The sequence below is a fragment of the Sciurus carolinensis genome, chromosome 11 (genome assembly GCF_902686445.1).
Source record: "Sciurus carolinensis chromosome 11, mSciCar1.2, whole genome shotgun sequence".
Classification (NCBI taxonomy): domain Eukaryota; kingdom Metazoa; phylum Chordata; class Mammalia; order Rodentia; family Sciuridae; genus Sciurus; species Sciurus carolinensis.
Genome location: NC_062223.1, coordinates 27071153 through 27084118, shown reverse-complemented (window position 1 = coordinate 27084118; position 12966 = coordinate 27071153).

The window sequence follows — 12966 nt, the reverse complement described above, 5'->3', positions numbered from 1 at the left end:
ACTTAACTGCTGTTGGTCCCTCATTACAGTCCTATGCTATTTAAAACTTTCTTTTAAAAAAGTCTTATTTCCAGCAGCCATCAGACCATAATAGTGTCTGTATGCCCCAGCACTAACCCAAACCCTGCTATTCACTAAGCTATTTATATACATATATAAATTTATTTCCTTCAAGCAATTCTCTATTTTAATAGTGCCCTATTCAAAAATCTTCTATGACTCCCATTGCATTCTAAATCAATTGCACATCTTATTTCATTGAACTAATATTTACTGAGAAAACAAGTGAAGTTTGTTGCATATATTGGTTCAAATTAATACAATAATGTTGGGAAATGCCAATTATTGATTTACTTGTTTTGTAAAGGCAGGATCTAAAACTCATAGGTAAGATGACACACAGTGGGAACTAATACTCATAAAACTCTTAACTGTGTACCACACCTGAAATAGAATACAATGCAGAAAGCATTTTGTTACCTAGAAACACGAGGTCCATTCAAGAGTTTACCCAGCAAGATATATAGTGTCAGAACCAGACAAATTGAACATGGATGTGATAAAAAACAAACATGTTAAACAAATAAATAAATGAATGAATAATGAAATAATAAACAAATGTCTCAGGTTAAAAACTACTTTATGAATAAATGGTTATAAGTAGTTGTATTAAATTCAACAAAGGTTGTCCACTGGTTCTGAAGTGTCTCACTACTTGTCAAATACCTTTGACCAACATTATAAAACTAAATTCAGGTTTGGGAGAGAGAGAGAGAGAGGTGGGGGAAGGGAGGGAGGGAGAGGATGGTATTGAAAGAGAGAGAGGTTGACATTAGACAACTGGGTCTCAGGTTTTCCGCATTAATTAATAAACTTCAAAAGCGGCAGGAGGTTCTACTGTGAGTACATCAACAACTGGAGGATGATGAATGGTTATTATAGTGTCACTGTCAAGGACAGGTTCATGGAGAGCAGGGACAGAGGAAATGAATTCCCAAAGGGTGTTGTCTCAGCACGACTTTCACCACAATTATTTTGCTTTTCTGGTTGTAAAAAACAAATAACGTGACATTTGCTTATAGCAGAAAAATAAAGACAGCTTTTGCTCTGTATATTGTACAGACTTAAACTGGCTCTGATTCCTGAATCTCCTGGAAAGGTGTCCATGGAAAACTGAGAAGAGCAGAAATACACAGCACGTAGACCCACTGAGGTTGGCAGGAAGGATTTTGCACCCAGAGGAGCCAAAACAAAGCAGCAGCTGAATGTTAGGGAACAATTAGGAAGGGCAATGCCAGAGACAAGAGCCAGGAATGTCATCCCCTAGGACCTGCTGCCTGGGAGTATCGAGCATTGTTTTTCTGAATTTCCCAACAAAAAGGTATGTATTTTGTAGCATTTTCATTTCTCATACTCTTGTCTAAAATTCTGAAAATGGTTTGAACAGATGGTTATGTTTTCCCACAGGATAGAGAGGGAAAGATAGCTGTGGAATTAGCCAGTCAGTTCTTGCCCCTGAGGAATGCTAGAGCAAAAACAATGTAATCATGTATATATACCAAAAAAGATTTGTAAATGTCCTAACCACAAACAAGTAAATGTCCTAACCATTTATAGATGAAAAAAAAAATCTAACCATGTTTTGTATTTATTGAGCCTTACCTTAGGTATAAAACATGAACTTTATATGTTCCTTTGTAACACTCTAAGAAAGAATCAAGTTCATTGTGGTGTGAGACCAAATACCTGCACTGGTTCACACAGCTGATATACTGGCCAACATCTGAAAACCAATCTGTGGTGTGACTGCATTCTAGATCTGCCTTTCTCCAGCAGAACAGCACCAGGAAAATTACTTGTCCTGGAAACTCATTTTCCTCAGGTGTAAAATGGAGACAGTAATAACACACATCACCTGGGAGGGCTGTTGTATAAGGTGGTTGTGAGATATTGTGCATATATTTAGCCCAGGGCCTGGCACTCAGTAGATTCTCAGTAAATTTCTGTTATTATTAGATTTTTTTTAAGAGTTAGAGCATTACATTTATATGTGTTTGTTGGATTCATTTTGATAAAATCATATATGTATTTAATTTGATTTACTCCATTTCAGTCCCATTCTCTGTTCTCTTCTTTCTCTCTCCCTCCTTCCTCCTAATTCTCCTTCCACTACTCCTTTGATTTCCCTTTTGCTCCTTTACTTATTTATTTTTGATTGGTGCTTTCCACATGTATATGAAGAGAAAAATGCTAGTAATATATTTATATATGTATATAACATGATTTTGTAAATTCATTCCCTATTTCTTTCCCTTTCATGTCTCTCTTCCCTCTCTCTTGATCTCCTTCTACTCCACAGATTTTCCCTGTATTTTTATGACATTTGATCCCTCTTCTTTCCCTTATTTTGCTTTAGCTTCCATATTGACAGAAAACATTCCACCCTTGATTTTCTGAGTCTGACTTATTTCACTTAGCATGCTGTTCTCTAGTTCCATGCATTTATCAAGAAATATCATAATTTCATTTTTCTTTATGACTGAATACAACTCCATCATGTATATATACATTTTCTTTATCCATTCATCTACTGATGGGCATCTAGACTGATTCCATAATTTGGCCATTGTGAATGGTGTTCCTTTAAACATTCATGTGGTGTTGTTGATGTAGTATGTTGATTTCAGTTCTTTTGGATATATACCAAAGAGTGGGATAGCTGGGTCATATGGTGGTTCCATTCTTAGTTTTATGAGGAATCTTCATACTGTTTTCGAAAGTGATGGTACTAATTATCAGTCACATCCACAATGTATAATGTAGCTTTTTCCACACATCACCCCCTGCATTTATTATTACTTGTATTCTTGGTAATTGCCATTCTGACTGAAGTGAGATGAAACCTCATCGTGGTTTTGATTTGCATTTTCTTGATTGTGAGAGATATTGGACATCTTTTCTCATATATTTGTTGGCCATTTGTATTTCTTCTTTTGAGAAATGTTCTTTTACCCATTTATTATTGGGTTATTCATATTTTTTAACATCAAGTTTTTTTTTTTTTTAGTTCTTTGTATATTCTGAATATTGATTCCCTGTCTGAGAAATAGGTGGTAAAAATGTTCCATACTGTGGGCTCTTTCTTTATGTTCTAAATCATTTCATGTGTTGGGCAGAGGATTTTTAATTGATGCTATCCCAGTTCTTGTTTTTATTTCTTGTACTTTAGGAGTCTTTTTATGGAAGTCACTGCCTGTGCCAGTGTTTTGGAGTGTTGACCCTATATTTTCTTGTATCAGTTTCATAGTTTGTGGTCTAATTCCTAGGCCTTTCATCCACTTTTGAGTTTAAATTTGTACAGAGTGGGGAACTGTTCAAGTTTCATTCTTCTATTTATGGATATTCAGTTTCCCCAATACCATTTGGTAAGAAGGCTATCTTTTCTCCAATGTATGCTGTTGGTTACTTTGTCAAGTATCAGATGACTTCTTCTGTGAGGTTTATTTATTTATTTATTTTTTGAGGTTATTGTAAAGGTGATAGTTTCCCTAATTTCTTTTTCAGTGGATTCGTTATTGGAGTATAGGAAATAAATTGATTTATATATGTTGATTTTGTGTCCTGCTACTTTGCTAAAGTTGTTTTTCAGTTCTAGAAGTTTTCTGGTGGGTTCTTTAGGTAAAACAAATGTAAGTTCATGTTATCAGCAAAGAGATAATTTGACATCTTCTTTTCCTATTGGTATCCCTTTAATTTTTTTCTCTTGCCTGATTGCTTTGGCTAGAGTTTCAAGAATTATATTAAGTAGGAGTGGTGAGAATGGAATCTTTGTCTTGCTCTTATTGTTAGAGGAAGTGCTTTCAGGTTTTTTCTGTTCAGTATGATGTTGACTTTGGGTTTGCCAATGTATGTAGTCTTTACAATGTTGAAGTAAGTTCCTTCTATCCCTAGTTTCTTTAGTGTTAGACTTAATGGATATTTACAGAGTATTTCATCCATCATCAAGTGAATATACTTTCTTCTCAGCAGCTCAGTGATCCTTCTTCAATATAGACCATATGCTATGCCACAAAGAAGCTGTTAGTAAATACAAAAAAATAGAGATACTACCCTGTATCCTATCAGACCATAATCGAATGCAATTAGAAATGAATGATAAAATAACAAACAAAAACTAATCATACACACGGAGACTAAATAATATGCCATTGAATCATGCAATGATATCAAAAGAACTTAGGGAAGAAATAAAAAAAACTTCTTAGTGGTAAATGAGAACGATGACACAACATATAAAAATATCTGAGACACTCTGAACACAATATTAAGAGAAAGTCAATTGCATTGAGCTCATACATTAAAAAAATAAAAGTCAACAACAAAATGTCCTAACATTACATCTCAAAGCCCTAGAGAAAGAAGAACAGATCAACACCAAAAATAGCAGAAGATAGGAAATAATGAAAATTAGAGCTGAAATACATGAAGTTGAAACAAGAGAAACAATTCAAAAAATTGACAAAACAAAAAGTTGATTCTTTGAAAAAGTAAACAAAATTGATAAACCCCTAGCCACACTAACGAAGAGAAGGAGAGAGAAAACTCAGATTACTAGAATTCGTGATGTGAAAGGAAAAATCACGACAGACACCATTGAAATACATAACATAATTAGAAGCTACTTTGAAAATCTGTACTCCAAAAAAATAGAAAATATTGAAGACATAGACAAATATTTAGAGACATATGATCCTCCCAGACTGAATCAGGAAGACATACACAATCAAAACAGATCAATTTCAAGCACTGAAATAGAAGAAGACATCAAAAGCCTACCAACCAAGAGAAGCCCAGGACCAGATGGATTCTCAGCCGAATTCTACAAGACCTTTAAAGAAGAAGTGATACCAATACTCCTCAAAGTATTTCAGGAAATAGAAAAGGAGGGAACCATTCCAAATTCATTCTATGAGGCTAGTATCACTCTGATACCAAAAGCAGACAAAGACATATCAAGGAAAGAAAACTTTAGACCAATATCCCTGATAAACATAGATGCAAAAATCCTTAACAAATCGCATACAAAAATATATTAAAAAGATAATGCACCATGATCAAGTGAGGTTTATCCCAGTGATAAAGACTGTTCAACATGCAGAAATCAATAAATGTAATTCATCACATCAATAGACTTAAAGTTAAGAATCACAGGATTACTTCAATAGATGCTGAGAAAACATTTGATAAAATACAACACCCCTTTATGCTTAAAACACTAGAAAAAATAGGAATAGTAGGAACATACCTCAACATTGTAAAGGCAATCTATGCTAAGCCCATGGCCAACATCATTCTTAATGGAGAAAAACTGAAAGCATTCCCTCTAAAACCTGGAACAAGAGAGGGATGCCCTCTTTCACTACTTCTATTCGACATGGTCCTTGAAACACTTGCCAGAGCAGTTAGAGGGACCAAAGAAATTAAAGGGATACAAATAGGAAAAGAAGAACTTAAGCTGTCATTATTTGATGATGACATGATCGTATATTTAGAAGATCCAAAAAACTCCACTAGAAAACTTCTAGAACTAATAAATGAATTCAGCAATGTAGCAGGATACAAAATCAATACATGTAAATCTAATTCATTTCTATGCATAAGTGATCAATTCTCTGAAAGAGAAATTAGGAAAACCACTCCATTCACAGTAGCCTCAAAAAAAAAATAAAATACTTGGGAATTAATCTAACAAAAGAAGTGAAAGACCTCTACAATGAAAACTACAGAACATTAAAGAAAAAAATCGAAGAAAACCTTCAAAGATGTAAAGATCTCCCATGTTCTTGGATAGGCAGAATCAACATCATCAAAATGGCCATTCTAACAAAGGTGCTATACAGATTCAATGCAATTCCAATTAGAATCCAAATGACATTCCTCATAGAAATAGAGAAAGCAATTATAACTTCATCTGGAAGAACAAGAGACCTCCAATAGTCAAAACAATCCTGAGTAGAAAAAGTGTAACAGGAAGTATCACAATATCAGACATTAAACTATACTACAGAGCAATTGTAACAAAAACTGCATGGTATTGGCACCAAAATAGACAGGCAGACCTGTGGTACAGAATAGAAGACACAGAGACAAAACCACATAAATACATGCCCCTCATATTAGACAAAGGAACCAAAAAAAAAAAAATACAATGGACAAAAGATAGCCTGTTCAACAAATGGTGCTGGCAAAACTGGAAATCCATATGCAGTAAAATGAAATTAAACCTCTATCTCTCACCCTGCACAAAACTCAACTCAAAATGGATCAAAGACATAGGAATTAGACCAGAGACCCTGTACCTAATGGAAGTAGGCCTGAATCTTCTTCATGTTGACTTAGGATCAGACTTCCTCAACAAGACTCCCAAAGTACAAGAAATCAAAGCAAGAATCAATAAATGGGATGGACTCAAACTAAAAATTTTTTTCTCAGCAAAGGATACAATCAATAATGTGAAAAGAGCCTACAGAGTGGGAGAAAATATTTTCCATATGCATTTCAGATAGAGCACTTATTTCCAAAATTTATGAAGAACGTACAAAACTTTGCACCAAAAATACAAAGAACCCCATCAATAAATGGGCTAAGGAACTGGACAGACACTTTACAGAAGATGTCATAGAGGCAATTAATAAATATATGGAAAAGTATTCAACATCTCTAGTAATTAGAGAAATGCAAATTAAAACAAAGCTAAGATTTCATCTTATTCCAATTAGAATGGCTATTATGAAGAACACACACAACAATAGATGTTGGCATTGATGTGGGGAAAATGGCACACTCATACATTGCTGGTGGAGTTGCAAATTGGTGCAGCCACTCTGGAAAGCAGTGTGGAGAATCCTCAGAAAACTTGGAGTGGACTCACCTTTTGACCCATTTATCCCACTCCTCGATTTATACCCAAAGGACTTAAAATTAGCATACTATAGTAACACAACCACATCAATGCTTATAGCAGCCCAGTTCACAATAGCTAGATAGTGGAACCAACCTAGATGTCCTTCAACAGATGAATGGATAAAGAAACTCTGGTATATATACACAATAGAATATCATTCAGGCATAAAGAAGAATAATATTATGGCATTTGCAAGTAAATGGATGGAATTGGGGAATATCATGCTGTGTGAAATAAGCCAATGCCAGGAAAGCAAAGGTTGAATGTTTTCCCTGGTAAGTGGAGTATAATATATAATGGGGGTGGGGGTGTGGGGAGTGAGAGAAGAATGGGGGGACTTTAGAATATGTAGAAGGAAAGGAGAGGGAGGCAGGTATGTAAAATGGTGGAATGAGACAGACATCATTACCCTATGTACATGTATGATTACACGAATGGTATGAATCTACATTGTGCACAACCATAGAAACAACATGATGTACCCCATTTTAGTACAATGAATCAAAATGCAGTCTGTAAAAAATTAAAAGCTAGAAAAAAAGTACTGAGAACTGAGCTCATTATGAAAGCAATGGAATTTGAAATGAAAAAAATAATAGAGACCAAAAGAATCAGATGGAGGTTTTGCTCTGGAGGTAGCCAAACAGAAAGGCTAAACAAAACTGCAAAAGTCAAATCAAGTCTACAGAATAAGTTTACCAAGCCTGCTGCTATAGGGAGAAATAGAGTCTATGCAGTTTGTCTAGCTTGAGCATTTATCGGCATCCCCTTGAGGGTTTGTTAAAGGACAGGTGCTGGGTTCAACAAGTACTCCAATTAATAAATGGGCAAAGAGTGAAACAGACACTTATCTGGATAAGAAATACAAAGAACCAAGAAATATATGAAAAAATGTTCAACATTCTTAGCAATTAGGTAAATACTAATTAAAAGTACCCTGAGATTTCATCCTATTCCTGTCAGAAGGGCAGCCCTCAAGAAAATAAATAATGAGAAATGATGGAGAGCATGTGGAGAAAAGGGAACACTTTTACACTGTTGGTGGAATTGTAAATTAGTAAAACCACTATGGAAATATGCACAAATATTCCTTAAAAGGCAAGGACCCAGCTATACCACTCCTCAGTATTTATCCTAAAGAATTAAAGTCATGATATGATTGCAATACATGTACACCCATGTTTTTTTTAGGCAGCATTATTCACAATAGTCAAAGTATGGAACCACTTGGGGGGTTAATTGATAATGAATGGATAAAGTGATTGTGGTATATATACACAATGTAGTTTTATTCAGCCATAAAGAATAATGATATATGAAAAAGTGTTCAACATTTCTAGTAATTAGAGAAATGAAACTTAAAATATCTCTAATATTTCATCTTAGTCCAATTAGAATGGCTATTATCAAGAACACAAACAATAATAGATGTTGGTGTGGATGTGGGGAAAAAGGCACACTTTTACATTGCAAACTGGTGCAACCACTCTGGAAAGCAGTATGAAGAATCCTAAAAATCTTGGAATGGAATAACAGAATGAATCAAACAACATTACGCTATGTAAATTTATGATTACACAAATGGTATGCCTTTACTCCATGAACAAACAGAGAAACAACATGTATCCCATTTGTTTACAATAAAAAAAAAGAAAAAAAAAACTTGGAATGGACCCACCTTTTGACCCAGTTATACCCATTCCTCAGATTATACCCAAAGGACTTAAAATCAGCATAATACAGTAACACATCCACATCAATGTTTATAGCAGTTCAGTTCACAATGGCTAGATTGTGGAATCAACCTAGATGCCCTTCAACAGATGAATGGATAAAGAAACTCTGGTATATATACACAATGGAATATCATTCAGGCATAAAGAAAAATAATATTATGGCATTTGCAAATAAATGGATGGAATTGGAGAATATCATGGTGAGTGAAATAACCCAATGCCAGGAAAGCAAAGGTTGAATGTTTTCCCTGGTAAGTGGAGAATAATATATAATGGGGGTGGGGGTGTGGGGAGTGAGAGAAGAATGGGGGGACTTTAGAATATGTAGAAGGAAATGAGAGGTAGGCAGGTATGTAAAATGGTGGAATGAGACAGACATCATTAGCCTATGTACATGTATGGTTACACGAATGGTATGAATCTACATTGTGCACAACTACAGAAATGAAATGATGTACCCCATTTGTGTACAACGAAACAAAATGCAGTCTCTAAAATATTAAAAACTAACTGAAAAAAAAAAAGGGCAATGGCACAATATGTGTAAATTTTTTCTGCACACCATCAAGATACTAATAAAGCAAAAATATTTTAAAATGGTGAAACAAAAGAATAAAGAAATTATATCATTTTTAGGAAAGTAAATATAAATTGAGAACATTATGTTAAGCAAAATAAGTGAAACTCAGAAGTTACAAGGTCATATGTTTTCTCTCACATGTGAAATCTAAAGAGGAAAAAGAAAAAGAAGTCTGGGGGATCTCATGATAACCAATTAAAAAGAGATGAGTAGAGTAGAGGAAAGAGACTGGGAGGGAGGCAAGGGGGAGTGTGGAAGGGTTGGGGTGTGAAACTTGTCCCCGCCTGTGGCAACAATCCCACGGATATTTGTTACCGCCTGCAGCAACAATTGCGCGGGTATTTATCGGAGGCGGACTGGGAATAAACTACTTTTCCTATATTCACTAATTTATAGAGGAAGAGAGACGTTGAGAGAAAGATAGGTTTTGCTTATAGAGAAAGTTTTAGAGAAAGACAGGCTTCTATACTTATCAGAGATCTATTTCTTTTTAGAGTTCTGCTGCTTCTTCTTAGAGGTGCGTCCTGCATTCTGTGAACTAAAGGTGCATACTAGAGGTGCTTGCTAAAGGTGCTATCTGAGGTGCTTCTTAGTGACGCGTCCCGCGTACTGGGATCTGTGATCTGGGACCCTAGAGGTGTGTTCTCAGTTCTCCGCTCTATGATCTGCCTTCTGCCACTGCTTCTTACTGCTTGCTCCTTACTCTCTCTGCTAGCTGCTTCTTCTCTCTGCTAGCTGCTGCTTTTCTCTGCTAGCTGCTGCTTTTCTCTGCTAGCTGCTGCTTTTCGCCTTCTGCCTACTGCCCACTTATATTCCCTCCAGGAGGTGGGGGGGGCATGCCAGTTGAGATCAGGCAGGAGCCAGCTGCCCTCTCACTGGTTAAAACGAGCAGGCACCAACAGGCGCACTCTGGAACACATATGCATGCGTTGTGTACGTGAACTCATTTGAACACGGCAAATGATAAATCACCTGAGTGTGCTTATGTTAATTAACCTCCTCACTGCCGATGTGACCAAAACAACCTCCGGCTGGCTGCCAGGTGCCATCCCGGTGCAGCCCACATGGCACAGCACCCAACAATACTGGCAAATTATGTTGTCACTTTGTGCATATATGAATGTGTCACAAAATCCCACCATTATGTGCAACTGTAGTGCACAATAAAAATATGGGAAGAATTAAAACTAAAAGTGATATTAAAAAAAGACAAAAAAGAGAAAAGAAATATAAAGCCAAAACATTTCATGAGGAGATTGTGGGACAAGAAAGTGAACCTAAAAATGAAAACACGAAATAGAATATACCATGAGCAGGTACCTGAAAGTAGTACCTGAACATTAGTCACCTGTGAAGGAATGGAGCCAAGTTCACCTGTCTCTTTTTCCTCTATGTTAAGTGAGTCACTTCATCTCCATGCTGTCACTACCGGCCCTGTCACAGCTGTCTGTATAGTGCAGTGTGTCTTGATTGATATAATTTCCAACTCTTCTTCAGTAGTCAGCAGTGCAAAGTGTTTGGAATTTAGGGATGGATCACCTGGAGTGGAATTCCATCCTGTCACCTCTCAGAAGTGTGACCTTGGCTCTATTTACTTCACCTCTGGTGTTAGCACAGTGGTCAGGGAAGAATCGTGGCACTTGCAGACAAAAATCCATGTTTTGGCTGGTTCTTCTTATGAGTGTGATCCTGCAGGAGTCTCAGAATGGCTTTTCTAGTTTATTGGGTGACTTCCTCCCAATAGTCTGGTTCTCATGCCTGAAATTCCATAGTAGGAGCTTTATTTCATGAGCAAGGGTGGTGGTTTAGAATGCAAATATCTCTGGGAGACAAAATGCCAGGCAGCCGTTATTAACCATGGCTATCTGCATACAAACAATTTTAAAATCTTTTTCTAGACATGACTCTGAGGTATGCCACTGATATGCATGCAGTGTTGTACCAGGAATGCATTTGGTGGTAGCATGATTCAACCTGATGAGCAGTGGCTTCAGTCAAATCAGCTCCCTGCCTGTTCCTGTGATCTTAGGAGGGCAATTACATTTTAAAAGGGTATTAAAAACAAAGAAACAAAAAGATTTTGTGATGCAAGAAAATTATGCAGAATTCAAATTTACACTACATAGTTTTATTTGATGACAGCCATGTCCATATTTTACATGTTATCTAGTCTGTTTTGAGACCACATGGGCAGAAGAGGGCAGATATCACCAAGGCTGCATAGACTGTAAACCCAAAATATCTATTCCTGGAACTTTACAGGAAAAGTTGTCCAGCCTTGGTCGAAGCCACAGAATCATGCATTGCTGACTCAAGGACAAGTTTGGAGTCAGAGGTTCCAGGATGACTTTAATTCCTGTGATGGTGGCAGATTGGATTGACACCATCCTGACTCCCTAGGCATCTTCATGATCACAAGATGCAGTACAGCAGCTGCTCCAAGCATCATATCATAAAGGGTGAGAGAGGCCAATTCCATATTTTGGGAAATAATTCTGACAAAATCCGTAAGAAAATGTCTCTTATTTTAATTCCGTTGGCCTGAAGTAGGTCACGGATCTATCCCTACATTCAAAGGAGGCTGAACATGTGTTGGCCAAAGAGAATGGGACTGCATGATGTGCTTAGATGTGGCAGGTTCCCCCTTGGGTTGGGTAGATTTCTTTTTTTTTTTTTTTAGTGTATACAAATGGGATACATGTTGTTTCTCTATTTGTACATAGAGTCAAGAAGGCATACCATTTGTGTAATCATACGTTTACATAGGGCAATGATGTTTGATTTTTTTTCCTTCCCCCCACCCCTCCCACCTCTCTTTCCCCACTATACAGTCCTTCTTTCCTTCATTCTTACCGTTCTCCTTATCCCTAACCCTAAACCTAACCCTAAATCTAATACTAACCCCTCCCACCCCCCATTATATGTCCTCATCCGCTTATCAGCGAGATCATTTGTCCTTTAGTTTTTTGAGATTGGCTTATCTCACTTAGCATGATATTCTCCAATTTCATCCATTTGCCTGTAAATGCCATAATTTTATCATTCTTCATTGCGGAGTAATATTCCATTGTGTATATATACCACAGTTTCTTTATCCATTCATCAACTGAAGGGCATCTAGGGTGGTTACACACTCTGGCTATGGTGAATTGAGCAGCAATGAACATTGATGTGGCTGTATCTCTGTAGTATGCTGATTTTAAGTCCTTTGGGTATAGGCCAAGGAGTGGCGTAGCTGGGTCAAATGGTGTTTCCATTCCAAGCTTTCTGAGGAATCTCCACACTTCTTTACAGAGTGGCTGCAATAATTTGCAACCCCACCAGCAATGTATGAGTGTTCCTTTTTCCCCACATCCTCGCCAACACCTATTGTTGCTTGTGTTCTTGATAATCGCCATTCTAATTGGGGTGAGATGAAATCTTAGGGTAGTTTTGATTCGCATTTCCCTTACTACTAGGAATGTTGAACATTTTTTCATATATCTGTTGATTACTTGTACATCTTCTTCTGTGAAGTGTCTGTTCATTTCCTTAGCCCATTTGTTGATTGGATTATTTGTATTCTTGGTGTAGAGTTTTTTGAGTTCTTTATAGATTCTGGAAATTAGTGCTCTATCTGAGGTATGGTTGACAAAAATATTCTCCCACTCTGTAGGCTCTCTCTTCACATTGCTGACAGTTTCCTT